The sequence below is a fragment of the Pinus tabuliformis genome, chromosome 1_1, assembly GCF_031772625.1.
Source record: "Pinus tabuliformis cultivar Carrire ecotype Pingquan chromosome 1_1, CPIR1, whole genome shotgun sequence".
Lineage (NCBI taxonomy): Eukaryota > Viridiplantae > Streptophyta > Pinopsida > Pinales > Pinaceae > Pinus > Pinus tabuliformis.
In genome coordinates this window covers 942750980-942773573 of record NC_142297.1, presented here as the reverse complement: position 1 = coordinate 942773573, position 22594 = coordinate 942750980, and the positions used below count along the sequence as shown (strand labels likewise).

At 36.9% G+C, this 22594-nt stretch overlaps 1 pseudogene; it reads left to right on the top strand.

The window, feature by feature from the left end:
* The first annotated feature begins 19552 nt into the window (after positions 1 to 19552).
* LOC149217581 (pathogen-related protein-like) overlaps positions 19553 to 22594 on the top strand; it is a 68178-nt pseudogene continuing 65136 nt past the window's right edge.

Below are 22594 nucleotides of genomic sequence, written 5' to 3'. Positions count from 1 at the left end.
CTTTCCAATGGATTAGTCGTGGGTAGATACATTCAATATATCATTTGCATCAATGTCAAAAAGCCCTCTCAATGATTTTATAATAGTTTGTTTCTCCTTGCCAGTGGATTTGTTGTGGGCAGATATAATCACTATACTATTTGCATCAATTTAGAAGGTAACTTCTTATAGCCTCATCTGGATTAAGATGTTTACTCAACGTCTTTCCACAAATCTCAACAACAATCTCTTGAACCCTTTGCGCCCAAATTGAGTGATTGTAGCAAATGAAAAAACCAATTCTCTAAGAATAATGAATTCATTTTTCCATATGGATCTCGAATGCTCAAGGAAATCTAAGCGTCTCTGAAATCCCTTCCTTTTTCTCCTTGATTTATATGACCTAGTTGTTTATATGTTTGTTTCTTTATGATTTGGGCTTTATGGTACTTAAGTTTTGGAGACCTTGCATGGCTCGTTTTAACTATATTGGATTTTTTCCTTATGACTATAGCTTGTTTTGGGTTTCTCATGATCCCCTTTTTTGTAAAATACATGGGAAATATCTTAAGGAAGCTGCAAATAGGTTACAGTAGAAAACCTATGTGAAAGACAAAATCTATATTCTCACCAAAATAATGCATAGGTTGTGTTGATATATATAAGTTGCTATTTGAAAGAAAATTGCATTCTAACCCTGTGACCTTACTAGCAACTATCAACTACATCCCCCATTTTCTTGTAATATGCTCTAAGCATAATGAATCTTTTTTTTCCCTGTGGATCTCATATGCTCAAGGAAATATGAACGGATTTGACATAACCATTTATGGCCTTAACCTGCAATAAAAGGATAACAAGGTTACCATCACTCATTTTGTATCTTTGTTTATTTTGGCATTGATATTTTACCAATATAAAAGCTTTAGGGATCTACATGATATCTCTGGGTGATGGAAGGATAAGGCAGATGGAAAGTCATCATCTCAAGTAGGGCACTACTTTTAAGGAGCCAACTTTGCATGACACGCTTTTTCAATACCTTCCCAATGAGTTCATTGTCCTCATTCTTCATACAATTCCCCAACTTTTGTTTCATGTTAACTTGTTCAGTAATATTATCTACCTAAACTACTCCTATAAAATAGGCCTTTCTATTTGACCTATTAGATTTTGTCTTTTGTCAACTTCGTCAAGATAATATTGTAGTTGTTGAGGGTTTGATAATTGTTTCCCAAATGATCAGTAGTGTAACAAATTGTACATCAAAACAATATGCATTTGTATTTTTCCTCTTTCTATTACATAGATCAACTTTCAAAATGTAAATGATCTTTTTAGATTATCTCTTACATATTTGAACATTTTCTCTTAGCTATATGTATTTAAAGTTGTGAATACTACCTCAATATTTTCATATTAGCATAGGAAAACCATTTTGTAATTTAAAAGTCTAGATAACCATCGAATTAGAATGGATATGAACATGCTTACTCCCCCTTATTTTATTATATTATTGTGAAGTTATTATGTAGTACTATAGGAATCCTATTAGTGCAGAACATATAATGCCAAAAAAACCACATATAAACAATCCTAAAGCAGAACCACCATTTATTATACGATGAGTTTTATACTCTATACTACTTATTATGTCATTTATTCTTTCAAAAAATGACAACAAAACTTACTGAGAATGTTATTTTCTCAATGTTCTATACATCAACTCATATTCAACCATTACTGCAAATTGTTGAAATCGACCCTATTCGATCGATGCAAAGTTTGAGTCTACGTTATTGCACTTCCATCTCTAATGGCACACATATGATACACATTATGCTTCCAATAGATTTCAATGACCTCATTACAACAAGCTTGCTTCAAAAGGGTTCTATTATACATGTTAAAAGATGGATGACTTTATCTATTGGTTCATCAATGTAAGTTCATTATATGCTTCCAATTTAAACTTTACACGTGTTTCTTCAAACCACATTCCATTCTAACAATTGATCCTATGATTTTCATTTACCGTGTAGGTTTATAACGTTATTATACTTTGAAATTATTGCTACATATGCACATTTAATTGGAAATCCAACAAATCTGACTATCTTGATCACTTCTTAAGAAGAAACTCCCTCCTCATAAAACCAAGATCCTTCATCAAAAAGGCACTACCCCCTTCCTTCTATTCCAACCCCATCCATCACTCCAATCCATATTCCCATCAAAGAACTAATCCCTTACCATTCAAATTGGTCCATAAAAGGTTGTGCCCAAATAAAGACACCTCTTCATCAATTTCAAAATCAATATGGATATGGTAAAGTTTTTGGCTTGACCTCTTTGATGTAGAAGGTGGAGAAATACACATCACCTGTTTGAACAATGTTTCCAATTCTCTCTTTGACAAAATCCAGTTTGGCAATGTCTACATTGTCTCAAAAGGAAATGTGAAATTGGCTAACAAGCAGTACAACCACTTAAACAATAACCACAATATCTTGTTAAATGCAACATCTACCATAGAACATGTCTCTGGTAAAAAAAATCACACAATCCAATGATGCATTTCAATATAAAATCAATCAATGATTACATAACAACAAACGACAATTCCATTGTTGATATTGTTTGTATTGTTACTCACATTTCCAGTCCATGCACTATATGTATAAAAGACAGCTATGGAGTTACTAAACAAAAAATGCACCTTCAAGACATGTATGGGTATAACATGGATTCCATCTTCTCGAGAGGAAATTTCGATGTTCAGTCAAGATAAATTTCCTCCTTATGCACTGCAGGAAGTAACCCTATCATTGCAATCAAGTTTGCTCGTGTTGGAGAATTCAATGGAAAAAGTGTTGGCTCTAAAACAAAATCCATTTTTCTTGTAGACCTTTAGCATTGAAGAGGCCCACACTCTAAATTAATGGTTCAAAAAAGAAGGTTTGACTACAACTTCTACATCCTTAAGCACAAGATATCCACCTTCTTTTGCCCATCCACAAAAAACATAACACTTGCTGATATTTAGAGTATAGATACCTCTAAAAAACTTGTGTTCTTCCAAGTGAAGGGTACAATAACAAAAATTTGGATGGACATATTTTACTATCTTTCTTTCCCATTTATCATTTTTGAAAAAAATGCATGAAGAAACTCATTCCAAAAAATGCAAGCACATGGTATTTCCCAAAATGCAACATTGAGGTAATTGACTATGATTACAGATACTTACCTAAGGTTGACATACAAGATCACACTGAGGAGTTGCTTTCATCAATTTCTTTTGAAGACATAGCATCTACCATTATTGGCATTAATGCAAAGGACTTCTATTTTTTCTCTTTAGATCTAGATGTAGTCAAGGATATTGTCTCCAAAGCACTCTCGACAAATCACCTCTTCACATTCTCAGTGAAGATGGAAACATTTAAAGGAATACCACACTTGAAATGTGTCATCATCAAAGAATAAAGATTAGAATTCTCAATGGAATGCAACAACATCCTTGGAGAAATTGAAAACATTTCCACATCATAGATAGATTTAGTTACATGTACCTTTTCCTTTTTGGCAATTTGTAGTATTCCAGTTTTTATATACAATTTTACACCATATAGTATTGTCTACCTTTTTGGAAATTTGTAATATTGAATGTTTAAATATGCTTTTCAATAGAACATGCATCTGTATGTAATTACATGTACCCATTAGTTTGCATCAATGTTTTCTCAACATGGATTTATAGCATCCCTCCTCGATTGTATGTAATATTGCATTGTGTACATACACTTATGGACATAAGTTGCACTTTCCTTCTTTTAACAAATCACGGAACTTGATGGATTACACAAATGTAATTTTCTTCATGTCTAGTTTTAAATTACTCGGATGTTCCTTCAAGTGTATCGTTCCAATGATAAATTAGCATAAAAATATTCTTGACTTCACTTGTTCCATATTATTTTTTTTGCTATACAATGACATCATTTTTTGTTCTCCAAATAACATTCTTGTTTTCCCCTTTCTTGTGTGTAGGTTCCTTAACTTGTTTACATTAACTTCTGCAAAATTCTACTATTTCTAATGATGAACGTGCCCAAATATACTATGCTAAAAATTAAGAACTAATAAATGCATGTTGGTGTGAACTTTATCATGCTAAAACAAACTTCACAAACTCCCAAAAAAAGTAAAAAACAAAAAACCAACAGTCACCCTTTGAGGCATATGATGAAAATTCACATTTTCCATCAAACCTATACATAGTTAACACTTCCCACTCTGAAAGTGACCCTATTTTATAATCAACATATCCTCTTACTCATGAATGAACCACTCAAACAAATACCTGCACATGTCATTGTGCCCCCACCTCCATTGCACATGCATTCAACAATGTTCACACTACTAATACACATCGTGAATTCTGTGCAAAGATTGATAAACTTGCACCAAAATGTCCATGCTCCATTTGTCTAGAATCATATCATGGAATACATCTCTGCATGTCCAATGAAATGTACTACTGCTCCATATGCATGTATGAAACAAACGACCATCGCTTCTCATTGTCAAACAACATGGACCCTTGTCCTCAACCACATGTCCTAGCTTGTCGTTCACAAATAGAATAAATGCTCATTGCTAGGGTAAACCCAATATTACAAGTAACACATGCACGTGGTGGCGAATATAAATACACTGGTCACAAAATCTGCTTCCCAAAAGAGATTACAAGCATAACAAGAATGTTTCCATAACGTGTTGAAGACTTGGACATTTTGGTGGTTACCCATCATAGCAATGACCATCATGCTTATGATTTCATTGTAAGTAGACATCGTGTTCTAGCTGCATTAGAATACAATTTTTCAAATGACCCCTACTATGCAAGTGCTCGCACTGACCAGAATGCACTAGCATCCTTACCAACATTCCCCACCGATGTTTTTCCTTCCCTTCTCCATTCCAATACCACAGATCCAGCTGCCCAACTATCAGCTCAAATGTCATTTGAACCCACACAAGGTTCAACCAACCCATACCCACACCACACATCATCACTTATACCCATTGTTCCTAATACAAATGCAGAAGTCCAAGAAAGATGACGATATTTACATGCATACAACGACCATTCCGAAACTAAAATTGAATGGCCTCCAATTGGACTATCTCCAATCAATGAATGCAACACAGAAGGTCTCCTTTCTATGTATTTCCCCACCTTTTTTTCCCACGGGAGTTGTAATTCCCAATCAACGAAGAATGAAAGCAGTTCAGTTGCGTGAATACGCACTTGATCTCATAAGTTACCACAACAACAGGTTTGACAAGCACACAAAATTTTTCTACTACATATACAATCTCTTATGTGCCATCAGAGTGAGGCAACAATCTCTACGTTCATGAAGAAAAACATCTCAGATAACTTTCCAACATTTATCCATGGTTTGAACATCTGATTAGAACAATTTCAAGTCAAGAAGTTCGCAAAACAAGTAATGCGATTTGGCTTCTCTGTGCATGGCACAAAATATTTTTTGCACAAAGCTAAGAATGAGCTAACATACATGATATCTTAGCTCGACTACCAAATATTATTCTTCACATAAAGTGTTGTAGATACAAAATGGCTTAATCTACATGTAGTCATGCTAGGTTGTCAACCTCATGATGTTGTAAAAAAATAAAAAGTGGAGAAAAGATAACATTATCTCTAACCCCCATTTAAAATCACTTTATATGCACCATATATTCACAATATTTTGTGAAGTTATCATAGAAAAACACTTGTAGAAAAAATATTACTGGCACAATTATGCACTTTGCCACAATACTTTCGTGATTCTATAAACATCGAACTTCATCCAATGAAAAATCTCTAACAAAATTCCCTCCTTCATAGGTATGAATGGCAACATAGAGGGTTTGCACAAATCCATGGTTTCCTTTGGATAGAAAATTCACTTGATATGGAGAGCCTTGACTGGGATGAAACAAAAGTAGTTGATAATGCTAAACATTTCTTTGACATATACACATCATCTTGGAACCCCCATCTTTCAACCCTTTCAAACCATCTCGTTCTTCAACCCAATTTAGAAGACCCTTGTCTATTATCCATGCTTGATATTTTCAAATCCGATACATTTAATGATTATGAAAAACCCATCAATTGCATTGAATGACACACAAAATGCACTAAAAACACATGCTTGAGAAAGAAAGGTTGCACATTTGAATGTTGCTATAAAGAACCTTGGGAATTACATCCAAGCTCATCCCTATTCATTGAATCTAATGACCAAAAGACATACATACCCGCTTAAAACGATTATTATTTGAATAGCCATAACCCTACCATCCTCTCTATTTGGCATGTAAATGTCAATTTCCAACCAGTACTCTCAATCCATGTCATTTAGAAATACATTGCCAAATATGCATCCAAACAAAATAAAAAAGTCTGAAAGCTTCCACCACATGCTACGTAGAATTGTGCTCACTTTAGCTAACACTGACCTTGCAACGTCCGCAATTCAAAAATTCCTTGAAGAAACCCTTGTTGATAGTGACATCATAGCACATGAAACCTGCAATATGTTGTAAAAATTTCCTTTTATTTCCATTGCCAATGTGTAGCCGATCATTTTTTCCCTTAAATGTAAGCGAAAATATTTATATACACATTCCAGAAAAAAACACCACGCTTTCTCTATCACCCCACTTCATAGATACATACATCCAATGCTCATATGCCCTACATCATACATCACTTATAGAACTAGCAAGATCCTAGTCATATGATCCTCGTTGAAAGACAAATAAATGGAAAAATAGACCTCAAAAATAAATTATTCATGTCATACCACGCTACTCCACAATACCATCCACAACTAAACGCTCCTATGCTAACTTTTGTTGAGTTTAACTTATCCTATACAAACCATTTTGTGATATTTCTTAGGATATAGGAAATTCTACTGAAGAATTCATCACAAACTAGCAAAGCTTTCATCCTTTATACAAACCTTGACATCACCACTTCACACTATTTGATGTTGAACCTATTATAAATGATAACTCAGCTACTCATGAGACCCATCTGCTAGACACCATGGACTTGAATGAATGAGAATTACTCTCCCAATTGTACCCTACCAAAGACATCCTCATAAATGACCTTGACATGCTTGGCCTTTGTGTTTTTGATGACAACCATAATTGGACTCATATCGTTATCCCATTGGATCTACAAGAAAAAGGCATACAATTCATTGAGAATAATTTCTTTTTCCACCACATTCTTAAAAAACGTAAGCATAACCTAGCGAACCTTGACTCATTATCTCCAATGAAAATACAAGCTCTCAATATTATTTCCAATCATTTTGTTAAAAAAGATATTTTACGCCCTTTAAGAATGTTAATACAAGGTACTATTGGAACATCAAAATCCCACCTTATAAATTACATCAAAAAAAGGATCGCAACCCTTGTTGGCTCATCCCCTTCACCGATCATGCTCCTTGCCCCTATAGGCACAAACATTGACAATCCATGCTACCCTCCACCTTCCCATAAAGGATCTCATGCCCTTAGAAGGAAATGCTCTTGCAATATTCTAGGAATAACTTAAGAATATCCGATACATACTCATCGATGAAATGAGATTCATTGGTCCAAATCTTCTCATCCACATTGATGAATGTCTTCGAGAAGCATTTCCATGACAAAGAAACACTCCTTTACGTGGTTGTTCCATTATATTAGTTGGAGACCTTGACCAACTACCACCCGTTAAATACATACCACTATATGTAGGCACCTCCCATGGAAGTGCATTATGACAAGTGTTCAACATAGGCATCACATTAGACACAATATTCCATCAACAAGGTGACAACATCGTCCAAGTTACTTTTAGAAGCATCCTCCAAAACATTACAAATGCAAAGAAAACACTTGATGGCTATAAACTTCTCATGTCACAAAAAAAATCGTTCTTTTTAGAGGAAGAATTACATTCTTTCCATGATTCCATGCATCTATTCCCAACCAATGTTCAAATGTTTCTACATAATAAACAAATGATAAAATATTTAATCACTCCATTCGCAAGACCAACAAAGAAGACGACAACAAAAATTCCACTATTTCCTCATAGGACAACCAATTAGAGCAGATCGTCTTACTACGCATAGGCCAGAAAGTGATGCTAATCTCAAACCATTGAGTTTTAGCCAGGATTTTCAATGGTTCTCTCGGGTAAATTATATATGTCTTCTACAAAGAATCAACTGCACCTCCACAATTTTAAGCCTTTGTTGTTGTATCTTTTCCTAAATACATTGGGCCTCCTTGGGATGAAAGAAATCCTACTCACTTTCCTATTCCACCAATAAAACGAAATGGGCATATGCAAATTCCCCTAAAAATGGCTTGGGCATTTAGTCTAAAAAAATCTTAGGGCATCACATCGCCAAAATAAATAGTATACATTTGGGAGATTGAATTCCAAGTTCATACATTCACAACAATATCAATAGTCCCTTCTTTACAATATTTCTTCATTTGCCCCACATTCACTTTTGATTGTTACATGAAAATGCAAGACAACAAAAATATTTCTCGGAGAAAACATGCAGAAGAACTCCTTGTTGTCTAGGTAAATCCTCTCTGTGGATAGAGTTGATCCCTCTAGCCCAATGAGTGGGTCTAGCAACCAAAGTTACAATCTACTAGACACTTTCCTAAGTTGCAATTGAAAAGAGAGATGAAGAATATGGCCTACCTCGTTCTGATGCTATCCCAATCTCCATTTTTGAAGACCTTGAATCACTTGCGCCATGGGCTTGTTCTTGTTTTTCTTAGTTTTTATGCACTTTCACAAGAGATCAAGACACAACAAGGCATGAAAATACAAATATCATATCCAAAAGCAACCTACTTAACTGATCAAGGAATGTTAAGCTAAATGATACATGAGCATACTTATTTAGGGAAAATGAACCAGTAGTTGTATATTAATAGAAAATAAGGGGAAGCATACAACCAAGCCTTGATGATGATAGGTTCTCCTTGAATGAATATCCAAGTCCAAGCTAATCTCTCCAGGAACTCCTTCTCCAAGCCAAGTGAATAGGATATAGGCACAATCTTAGCATAAGGGTACAAATAGGCATAGACCAACCATTTAGGAATGGCATAGCATGAATATATAGGTTGGGAAAGGGAGTTAGGACCTCTTCAAAGATAGGATTAGGCCATCATCTCAAGGAGGTAGCTCATAGGGATAAGACCAAGAGGCCAAGTTGGGAGAATTTAGCCTCAACTATGGCAAACAACCTCCAATTCGTCGCTCTAGAAGCTTCTCATCCTCTTAAGGAAAATTTCCTTTTTGGGATCATCACGGGTATACAAGGGAACATAGTGATACCATCACAGGTCAAGTTCAGTGCAATAGGTGATCATCGTTTCTTTGAGTCTCATAAGAACGATGACGTTCAAATTAGGTTTTTAGAGCTATTTCTTCAAGGGAAATCTCAAAGGAATTTTCCAATCAATGACTTAGGAAGGATCTGAGATGCATATATGAATGAGTACACTGCATAATGGTTCATGTTTCGGGCACTTCGTGGTATGTCACAGGGAAGTGCAGGAGGTGTGACAAAATGTTGTGTAACAGATGCACCCTAAAGCATGAAGGCAGAACGAGGAGTGATGGTTGAGATGCTTTACGAGATTTTGCAAGGACGAGGACAATCACCATCAGTTGACCTGTAAATCAAGGACGTATATACATATACATATATGATATCATGAATCCATGGTACGGACACAACCATCTGGATGATAAGGACTATATAAAAGATCCATGGTATGGGCGCAACCATCCAAATGAGAAGGATCATATGTGAATCTAAGATCCAAGGTATGGTCGCAGCCATCCGATATAGAAGGATCATCATAAATGTAAAGTCCCACAGTATGGTCACAACCATCCATATAGAAGACACATGTGTACAATCAAGAATAACATATAACTCCATGCAGCTTGAGCCATACTACACAAGACTCAGGGACTTTCTCTCCATCCCAACCTGATCAAAGTACGATTCCTAACATGTGAATGAATGTGTTGAAGTTGAACATGCTAGAAAAACACTTGATTACTAGCCAATGATGTGGACCGTTAACAGGTATGAGAGAAACCACCAATAATGAAAAATGGTTCTCAAGGTACAATAATACAATCCATGAATGTAATAATGAAGTTGAAGTCGAACACTCATGGAATCACCAGATCGAAGGCCAATGATGAAAACTCGTCGTCAGATGTGAATAACTTACCATTAGGGCATGCAAGCTCTAAGGTATTGAAAGGGATTTTCTAAGTCGTCTTCCTATATAATGAGATGAAGTCGATAGGAAGCGACCCATCGAAGGAGGGAAATGTTGAGTCCCCCATCATCGACATGAAACAAAGAGTAAAGTGGAATGAAATGAATGAGATATGAGACTGTAACAATGGGTCATACAATGTATAGGTAAATAATTGCAGATAGGAATTCTCTTGAACACTAGCGACACGACTCTGGAGTCTGGCAGCATTTGACTCAACATAGGACTAAAGGTAATGATGACGAGATGGAATAGTTAAATGAGAAGAAAAAATGGATCACCCAAACCTAGGAGGATAAGTGACTGAGTGAGGATATCCCAAACTCGACACAAAATCAGAAGAGTTCCATGTTCAAGAGTGACATGCCGCCTGTACAAAGGATGTTTCATCTTCATTTTTCCCGGCTATTTCTAGCTAGCACCCCAATTATTTTTATCACAAGCTTGAAAGGGATAAAATATGCTTTTAATGTAAGTTCATTCTTCGAATGAATCCATCCTAGTAAGTTTTACAAGCCCTAGGAAGGAGAAACTCGGTCTCATCATGGTGACGAGTCTTTAGTCGTAAAATTTTAATGAGTCCGACATAAGAATAACTCGATGTCTTTTTCACATTTAGAGAGTTTGAAAAAGAGGCAAAAAAGAAAACTCCATCATGTCCCTTTTGTAATATGTCTCTTAAACCCAAAAAGGTAGAAAACAATATTTGAGAGAACCTCTTGACCATGTCGACCAAGGTGTACCTTTTTCGTAAATAGTAAATCTTATCCTGAAATAGGGGTAAACATATATTGAGTTGACATCAATTCATTTGATTTAACGAGTTCGAAATGACAAGTAATTGACAATATTTTACGTTTTTGAGAGTTAGAAAAGGGGTTAAATATGACTCTAGGGGGGTTCCTTTTTCATTTATTTTTAACTAGTCCAAAACAGAGATAAAACAACAGCTCGTTAGAATTAGTAAAAAAAATGATCACTGTCCACCAAAAGCATTTGTAACTACACAAAGAAATGCACCCATCACTAATATCGAGATATAATAATAAAATATTATTAAAATATTGAAAAAAATGACTTCAAAACTTATAAATAACCAAAAGTAACATTATTTTTTACCATTTTACCATAGTAAGTTCTGAGAGTGCATTTGTGCCCTAATTTTCTCGATTTTCAAGTGACCATTGTGGGAGATTCAAGGCACCATTTCGTGAACCGTTTGCAGCAGGTAAGTGGTATGTCCTGCTCTTGCATTTCATCACATTTTCATGCATTTTTAATGGAATTTTATGTGCTAAAAGGGAAGATTTTGAAATCTTTGAGCGTTGGCGATCATCGCGGGTTTGGTCATCAGACTTGTGATAATCGCTCTTTCTCTTAAAAGCATCCGCGATGACATCGCTCTGTTTATAAAAATAGGCACAATGCCACTGAGGCATAATTTTTTGAAGAAAAACTCGTTTTTAAAGCAAATGTCTTGATTTAAATGCATGAAAAACGTTCTAATTCCTGTTAAATGATGTTTTGCCAGAGACCATGGTTCTAGAATGGAAAGAAAGAGGCCATGATGTCGAAGATCATGAAGCAGATCAAAATCTAGAATGCATCAATGCTTTGAGAGATTGTGGGTTGCTAAAGTTCTTGAGGACCACAGGACTGAGGGCTTAGGTTGAATTACTATCGTATTTGATCAGTCTTTGGGATGTGGATCGAGAGATATTTATCATCAAAGGCCAGGAACTAGAAATAGAAGAATCATACATCTATTTTATCACGGGATTGTCCTAAAGAGGAGAAAGAGTCCAACTCTTCGAATCTTGCCCAAGTGGTGAGAGTACTAGTGCTCTGATTAGGAGGCATTTCCCAGGTGCGGAGATCATGAGGGGTGGGAATTTGAAGATTGCTAGAATCACCAACAACCATCCTTTACAAACCATCCTATTCAACATACCTCGCGTATTCGAGATGCAAAACATACATGAGAGTTCAAAATCCCAAATCCAGTATGGAGTAGAGTGTCTAACCCCCACCATATTCAACTGGTGTGGAGGCCTCTTGGAAAATATGAGAAGACAACTAACCAAAGGGAAGTAAGGAAACCTGAGACAATTCAGGTTCGGTTCGATACTGGTGACTTTCTTCATAGAGAAGATACCCCTATTATGGTATCAGTGGGTAAAGGTACTAGATTCTGCTCCCCAAGACCTGAGGTTAGTGAGGTGGAGTCAACTCATGCCTCGAGGAGGGACAGGTCATCATATGCATTACCCTCCACATTTCTTTAGTTGGCTGCAGTGCCCATTACTCGTGGTGGATGATTATGCATATGCTAGCACAAATTTCTAATGGGATCTAGATCTACCTCTGCCATGGGGGGACCAGTGGACTGATGCAGAGTAAAGACTTGTTTTTTGGATTTTTTTCAGTTATTATTATTTTCTTGTAAAAGTGTAAACCGAGACTTGACTTATGATAAATGTGCAGATGTAGGACCCAAAAAATTGCTTGGCATGTCGCCAATAGCACGACAAGCTACTCATTAGATAGTGCGCGCTGACTATGAGGAAGGGGCAGACCCCTTAACTGAGATGGAGTGCAACCTAGAAGCGATTACTCGGGGAGTTCTAGAGTATGCTACTATAGACGAGGCGCCATTGCGCTGGCATAGAAACAGAGTGAGAGTATCTTGGAGACTGTGTCGACTGTTAGGCTGAGTGATCAGAGCAGTATCGTGCTATCATGAGCACCGTGTAGGCTAATATCCTTTCTAACTCTTTTACACATTTTGTAGGCTTTGAAAGCCAAGTGTCCCAGAACACTTTATTTTTTGAGATTTTGATGTAAAAACTTTGACAGACTCGATATATCTATATATATATATATATGTATATATGTATATATGTATATATGTATATATATATGTACATATATACATATATACATATATACATAGATACATACATATATATATATATATATATATATATATATATATATATAGATATATATATATATATATATATATATATATATATATATATATATATATATATATATATATATGCATGCTTTATTTCCTAGTTATGTGTCCAGAATATGATCAGTTTTATAAATGACGCAAATGTTGATCAAGAACATAATTGGCTAATGCATCTATTAATGTATTCAAATTGCGTGGAATGTGTTGATATGTGATAAAATCAAAATTTATTTCTAGTAATCGAACACGTAGATACATACACAATATTTGTGGATTTCTCACTGAATAATGATTGTTTAACTATAACACAACGAGTTGTGAATCTAACTTGACAACTAAATCTCTAATTCCAAGAGAAACTACTTCTGACAATAGTTCAATGACTGCACTGTATTCGGCAATATTGTTAGTTGTCCATCTGAGGCATATACCTTGTAAGTCACCATCTCGCCATCAGGGGCAAAGAGTGCCCAAGCTGCGGAGGAAAAATTCTATCTACTACGAAAAGCACCATAAACAAAACTGACATAATGAATTGACGACATCTACAAAACGAGTGGAACACAAGACAAGCAAAAATACACATGTTTGCAAAGCAAACAAAAACAAAAAAAATCAAAAAGTGGACACTAATGAATTCACACACTAATGTACAAAAACCACACTAATTTCATGCGTAATACTTCTTCAAATACAACCCATTTCGGGGTTGTGACAATGCATTTCCTTCATAATCAACCAGCTCATAGGCACCTTTCTACAAAACAAGTTTGACAATATATGGCCCATACCACATAGGTTCAAACTTTCCAACACCTAACTTATTGTTAGCCTAATCATAAAGGAGGACTAGGTCACCTTTAGAAAAAGTGCGAGGAGAAACGGTTTGATCAAAATGAGTTTTGACACGTTTCTTTTGGCCTTTGATTACCATCACGGAAATGCGACGGGTCTCATCAAACCTCTCAAGGTAGAGTAACCACTCTTCTTCAGGTGAGGTGTTAGGAAGGATTTCAATAGCTAATTTGAGTGAAGGGATCTCGCATTCAATTGGAAGAGTTGCCTCTAAACCATAAACCAGTTGGAATGGAGTGAATTCAGTGGTCTTCTTAGCGGAAGTTCTATAAGCCCAGAGAGGTGAGAATAACATCAAATGTTAGTCCTTTTTGTGCTTCCCAATGGTGCATTCAAGCATAGTACACAAAACTTTATTAATTTCTTTGACCTGGCCATTGGCCTGTGGATAGTAAAGAGTTGAACTATCATGGCAAGGGCCCAATTGACCAGTTAGCTCTGCCATCATGTACTAACGAAAATTTGATCCATGTTAGTTACAATGACTTGAGGAACACCAAAACGTGTTATGACGTGGTTGAAGAGGAACTGAGCAGCAGTAATATCATCATCATTGTATGTGGGCATCACCTCGGCCCATTTAGTGAAATATTTGATGACGAAGATAATATATCCATACCCCCCAGCCGATCGAGGGTTACATGTCATAAATTCTATGCCCCATTTAGCGAAGGTGCCAACGGTAACTATGGGGTGTAAGGGTGTTGGCGGGGTGCGCTGGTTACGGTTAAAAATATGGCACTCATGGCATTTCTGAATAGCCAAAATACAATATTTAAATATAGAAGGCCAAAAATAAATGCCACAAATGATTTTCTTAGTAGTGGCGTAGCCAGACATGTAACCACCACAAGCACCAAAGTGGCTGTCATTCAAAACCCATTTAGCCTCTTCAAGTGTTAGACACCTGCAAATAATAGACTCCACACCGACACAATATAACATATCACCAAGAATCTGATAGGGTTGGAACTGATGCTAGATGCAACGTCGCTTAGATCGAGACAACTCAGATTGGAAGGTCTGGGTTTGAAGATAAACGATAATATCTCCATACCATGGGTCAAGAGTGCTTATGAGAAACAAGGTTTCATCGGGAATCTGCTCAATAAAATCAGTAGGAGTGCATGCAGACGAAAGGGTACATATTAATTCAGCAAAAACAAGTGATTTATTTGATTTTTCAGCAGTATACTCCAAATCAAACTCTTGTAGGATAAAAATCTACTTGGAGTATTTTCCCCCCAGTAATTGACGAGTCAATATATAGGTCATGGGGTAACAATTAGAAATCATCGTGGTTTTTCGTAAAAGGATATAATGTCGAAATATTTGGACAACATGGACTGGTGCCAAGGAAAGCTTCTTGACATGGGCATATTGAGACTCAATGTCAAGAATATTCTGGCTTAAATAATAAACCACATGTTCGTTGCCATCATCGTCATCTTGAACTAATACCATAGCAATGGTAGTATTAGTTGCAGCCAAGTATAGGAAATAATCATGTCTATAATCAAGGGGAGGCAAGAGATGAGCACTAATAAGCGTGTCTTTCAAAGCATCGAAGGATTTCTAGGCAACTTCATCCCAAATGGAAGGGACCCCCGTCTTAAGCAAGCAAGTAAAACCCTTGGCGAGCTCAGCATAATTAGGAACGAATCGACGAAGTAAGTTAGCCTTTCCTTGAAGGCTTTGCAATTGCAACAATGAGGTGGGGGGTAAGTTGACAATAGCCTCAACTTTTAAAGGATCGATTCAGATACCTTCATGGGATACTACAAAACCCAAGAGTCGACCAGATTCAATGCAAAAAACGCACTTGTGCGGATTGAGATGGATGTTATAATGCCGACATCGCAGAAAGATGGATCTTAAGTGATCCAGATGGTCATGACGCTTAGCAGAATGGGTTGGTAAGTCGTCAAGGTAAGGTTGAACAATGTTTCGAATATCATGAAACACATAATACATTGCTCTCTGGAAGGTAGTGCCAACATTTTTTAAACCGAAAGGAATCTTCTTGTAGGAAAAAGTGCCCCATGGACAAATAAAGGTCATCTTATGTTGATCAGCAGGTTAAATGTTGATTTGGTTGTATCCAGAACAACCATCCATGAATGAGAAAATCTTACTTCTTGATAAACGGAGTGAGATAATTGTCTTTTGGACACGTGTGATTGATATTGCGGTAGTCAACATAGACACAGATCGTGTCTTGCCTTTTAGAAATAGGGCCAATGTTGGAAAACCAATCTATCAATGGGATTGGATATATAAAACCATCTTTCAAAAGCTTTTCCACTTCTACTTTAATAGCAGCAGCCTTTCGAGGATGCACAGGGCGAAGCTGTTGGTGAACAAGATTTGCACCAGGATAGATAGGTATTTTATGCACCATTATTATTGGATCAATACCAGGAATTTCCTTGTATGACCATGCAAAGGCATCTCTAAATTATTTGAAAAGTTGAGTGTACACCCTGATCTCATCGGGAGAATAGGACACCCCAATATGAATGTTCTTGACAATTCCAAGTTTAATGGAAATGTCAAGAGGCATAGTAGCAGTAATGTTTCCCATATTACCCTTCGACATGACTTCATGCACCAGGACAGGTGTTTGAAGTGGATGCGTTGGGAAATGAGAAACAAATGCTTCAATACACGAAGGCATCTCATCAAGGTTGGGAAGAAATGAAGAACGATGATGGAGACCGTTCCAAGGGGTTTCATCTAGAGACATAACCTCAATGATACTCTTGTCAGTGTGGAATGTCTCATTTAGAGGGTCCAACGAATCCCAAGAACCAAGCCAAGGAGATGGCACATAAGTATCCAGGTTCATACTGAAGACAATCCGACTTTATAAGGCGGTGATTGAAGCCAAGACAATTTCTTGATAATTTTGCTCCAATGAACTTAAAAGCATAGAATCGCCAAATGATTCAATTTGATCTATAGTAGGAATAATCCAAGGATCTGTAGAAACCGAGATCACATCAATCGAAGTAACGTTTGGAGGCAGGAGAGTAAAAGTACCCATTAAAGCAGAATCTTTGGAAAGACCTACCCCCGCACTCTCATAAGGAACCTCAATATTTCCCACATAAGGGACATTGTTGTTCGATGAACCGGAAGAGAAAAAAGACAGTTGGTTAATGGTGACAATTTTTCCTTCGTGAGGAAAGCGAAGCACCTAGAAAAAAGAAGTTACCACACAAGACATAGCGTGGGTCTAATTGTGCCTAAGAAGAAGGTTGTAGTTGAGATTCGCATCTACAACTTCCACTTCTAGCTCAACGGTCTTTCCTTCCAACGTAATCGGCAAGTTTGTGAGAATTTCATATGGATGGGAGCCTCTGCCATCAAAGGCCTCCAAAATGTTCGGGGACTGGTTAAGAGAAGGAGACCCAATGGCCTTCCAACACGAAACAAACATGATGCACGTGGAATCACCTTCATCAATAAAAGTGTGATGAATCATCTTTCCTTTAATGAGAACCTGTATCAGAAAAGAAATCTAATGAGGAAGATGAGGAATGTGGTTTTCAAGATCAAAGGTAGTTAAACTCGAATTGGCAGGATCAATAGCGCCAATAGTAGACAACAATGATTTCCATTGTGTTGGAAAGGTTTCAAGAACCTCCAAGGAAGACATCACTGAAGGTGCTTGAGCTAAATCCTCAACAATATTATAATGTTGTGCAACTCTAGCATTTGAATTATAAGATGATTTCTGAAGTACACCTTTGGGAGGTGGTCAGATTATGGACTCACTGTTAGGGTGCTAAATATGGAGTGGACCAAAACTGGACAGAGTGAAAGTAGAAGGTATATCAATGACTTCTTTCTCCACTGTCTTCTTGTGTAGGGTTTGATAGTCCTTTGTTCGAGTAGCAATTGAAATAGGTGATGAAACTTTCATCATGAAAACTTGGGAACAAGAGGAGGCAGAGGATTTTGGTTGGTCCACCAACTGTGTCTACTAAGATGGAAACAATTCTTCCAAAATAGCCGGAGTCCCTTTCAATAAAAAGTTAACTTCAGAACGTCGGAGACAATCCTTGGTGTAATGATCTTCCTCACAGATGAGGCAAGGACATTTCGACTTTCTCTTAGAAGCATCATCAGCAGATGATTTAGGCAAATCTTGTTTCAGGGTATCGATTTTGGCTTTACCTTTCCCCTTTTTCTTACCTTTGGAGGCCTTATCTGTTGTGGTAGACTGGATAACATGTACCTCAGAGGTTTTACTAGGATTTGATGAATTTTTTGAAGGATTATTGGAATGAGTCTTTGAAACAGATTTCTGCTTCGAGGAAGCCTCTGTGGAAGTCTAAGACATGGAACCAATTGCACCATCAACAGGTGGTATATTGAGAGACTTTGATGTTGTCAGATCTGAATATGGTCTTGAAGCATCAGGTGACATCTCATACAACATACCAGATTGTGAATAGACTAAGTTTGCATACTGAGCACAGGAAATAGCTTGTTCTTTAGTAAAACATCCACCCATAGTTATATCCTTAGCAATCTTGTTAACAAATGATTTTGTGAACCATTCAGTCAACAACTCATCAACAATCTCGAATTTGATGAGGCAATGCTGACGTACCCATTCATGGATATGATTGGAAATGTGGGTCGCAGTATCTTGCTTAAGGGATGTGAGCAAATGAGTGCCAATTTCATACCGAACAGAAAATTGGAAGTGAGTGAGGAAGGCCATAGCTAGAGAGTTAAAGTTAACATAGGTAGCTCAAGGCAACTCGATATACCATTTTGCGAAAGCTCCTGTTAAGGTTCTCTGAAAGAGGCGAAGATGGATAGAATCATCAACATATGAATTTGAAGAGCACCATAGGTGATAGTTCATCACATGGGCTTGTGGGTCCTCTTTAGATTTTCCTTTCAATTTACGGAAATCACTTGGAATTTTAGTTGGAACAGGAGGCCAGTAAGGTGAATGAAGAATAGGATCATTTCTGAGCCTTGAGACGTCTGGCAGTTCCAACATAGCCAAGAAAGTCAATTGCATATTGAATGACATGTAGGGCCTTTGAGGAGACCCAAACTGCGAGTTCCAACCTTGTTAGTAAGGATTTTTCCCCCATAGAGGGTTACCTTAACCATAAGGTGGATTTTTTCCAGGGTAGGTTTCATTTTTCCCTACCATAGTTCGTTGATAAGCATTATACACAACATATAGGTTGTAAGGTTGTTGAACCTATTGACCCTAGACCTGATGGGTTTGGCCTTGGTGCTAGAGGGGTTGACCATGTGCTTGCAAGGGCTGACCTTGTTGATATGCATATGAAGTTTAATGCTGCAGAGGTTGACCTTGTTGCTGCAAAGGTTCACTTTGTGGATGTAAAGGTTGAACTTGCTGCTGCAAAGGTTGGCCTTACGAGTATAAAGGTTGAGTAGACTACTGAAAAAACTAAGGTTGCTATTGCAAAGGCTGTTGAGACTGCGACAAAGGCTGCCCCTGCTGCTGTAACAGTTTCCCTTGATGCTGCAATGTTTTCCCTTGCTGCTACAATGGTTTCCCTTACTGCTGCAAGGGTAATTGGACAGTTCCTTGGGATATACCCTGCGGGTATTGGTAATTTCCGAATTGACTCTGATCATCTCCACCAGGAATAGTGGATAGACTAGGTTGGACATAAGCTCCGAATTGAGGAATGTAAGACAGATTGACCAAGCCTTACGAACCATATGGGACATAAGCCTGTTGGAGTGGAATTTGAGCCATATAATGTTGTTGATACTGGATGTTACCCGACCCAGATGGATCAACCAGATTAGGAATACTGCTGGAATAAGGTTGATTAACTCCAACCTTGTGAGTTTGGAATCCACTCATAGTGGTCTCATTTCATACAAGAGGAATATTAGGATTTTGCCCCTAGGTGGTGGCACATTCTATCCACTTGACAGAGGGGTAGAAGAACTAACTGAAACCTAACCTGAAACAGTCGGTTGTACCGAAAGAGTCAATTGAAATGATGATATAGGTTGCGATGGAATCGTAGGTTGAACAGGAACTAACATGACAACAATTTGTATAAAAGTTCGAGAGGTCGTGCTTGGAATGAATGAACTAGATGTAGGCATAGCATTTGAAGACCAAATGGGATTTTGATACAAGGATGAAGCACTAGGAGTACCTGAAACTAACTGAGCTAATGTTGTATAACCAGGTGGAAACATGGGTCCACTAGTTTCAAGAAGGGTGAGAGATGGGACTCTTCTTGTAAAAGGAAAGCCTTATGGAGGAAATTCATACCCTAGTTCATCATCTACATGAGGATTATGGGTAGCAGAAACTTCGAAATGACCTGGAGAAGAGGTTTGGATTTCACCCTCTAACTCCATAGATGGAAAAAAATGGTGACGAGGAACCCAAGATGTACAAGGAGATAACTCAAAAGGAATACGAGGCCAATTGTAAGGACTATAAGGGCACTGAGGAGATATCACAACAGAATTTAATAATAGATTCGACGGATGAATAACAATCCTTTGTGGACTCTTAGGGGTTTGTATAGGATTGTTTGGAGTCTCAAGATCAGAATCTTGAGGTGACTAGGAATACGACGAAGGTGGACAAGAAGATAGGGGTTGGATACTTGGAATAATCCCAAGTTCAAAGCCTTGATCTTCAAGTGACCGAGAAAGCTCCAGATGAACTCCTTGGGAGGACCCTTCAGTATTAGAAAATGAAAGGGAACTGTGAGACGAACTCAATGGTTTAGCCACGATGACTTTCTCTCAAGAGCAGAAAAGGAAAGGAGATTCATTGAGGGCTTATTAAAACTCTTGAAATTAATAGGGAATTACTCAATATTGGTCCAAGAATCAACTGCTTGGGTTCGACATGTTCATCGTGGGCAGTTATTTTTAGAAACAAAAACTTTTCCTTTTCATCTTTTAAGAGTCGAGAAAAGGATGAAAAGGTGACTCTAGTCGCTTTCAATAGTTTTAGCAAGATTGAAAGGATGAGTGCTCGATGATCTCTTCAAATTTAAGGGGTTAGAAAATATCGAAATGACCACTTAGGTAACTCTAGGAAAAAAGGATTACCAAGTAACTGTGAAATGAAATATACACCTTAGCAAATAAATTTACCAAGGACTTGACGTATGTGCAGGAAATCTCCCTGAATGCTATGTTCGGTGTATCACGTTTACAGGGTGGTAGACTCAACTTCCTATGGATAAAGGTTTGCAACCTATGAGGGTCTCCCTTTATATACTCGATGGTACAGGGAGAACAATTTTGTGCTAGCATTATTTAATGCAAGAGCAAATGACAACTACTAAGTTTTATAGATGCCAAAACACGTATATATCCTAGACCACTAAGTATAAAAATTAATGTTTCAAATTATCCTTAGATTAATTGATAGATTTTAAAGTTTATCTTGAAATTATGTTTCGATTTTGAGGCCTTAACGATGTCACTTGTTCCTAAAATGCAACTAAATGATGAAATTGAAATCCTTTCATTCAATGAAAACTATCTATTTAGGGAAGAGAAACACCAAAATCATGCATCAAACAAGCAACAATGCATCAATGATAATTTTCCAATACTAAATGCAAAACATGAAATCTAATATTTCATATCATAAGAAAATTCAATGCCAACACAAAACCTTAAAGCGAACTACCTTAAGATATAATGACGATTTCTTTTTCACTTTAATGCAATCAATGTAATCTAGTTCAAAAAGAAAAAGAGAATGCAAACAACTTCAATAATCATGAAAATATCTTTCACATTAATGATTTTGAATGCAGCAAATGCTTCGAAAACTACTTAAAAGATAAAAACTTTCACTTTCGTTTTTCGAAACACAAAATTCAAAGCAGATATTTCTTGTCAGTTCAATCGAAACAAAATTTTTTGTAATCTATTGCTTTCCAAAGGTAACTAAAGGACTTCCAAAGCATATACTCAATTCGACACTAATGAAAACAACTTAACACCCAAGAACCAAAAGTGATTTGCAAAATAAATCCAAAGACGAAAAGACTCTTTTAACAAAGGTAATCAATCTTTGAAGATAAGACCAATGAGTGAATGAAGATGACCTAGAAGACCTAAAACCCTAGAAGGCAAATCAAGCTCCAAACGCACTTAAAACCAAATAAAGAGGTAATTGTAATTAGACAAACATGTCAAACAAGACAAGGACACTAAAATTGAACCAATAAGCCACAAACAGAAGGCAAAAAACTAAAAACATGAAGACAAACCTTAATTTTCTTTAACCTATGTTATCATCACACCTGTTAAAAGAAAAGTAGTGAGCATCGCTACTATAATCAAAATATCCGCGAT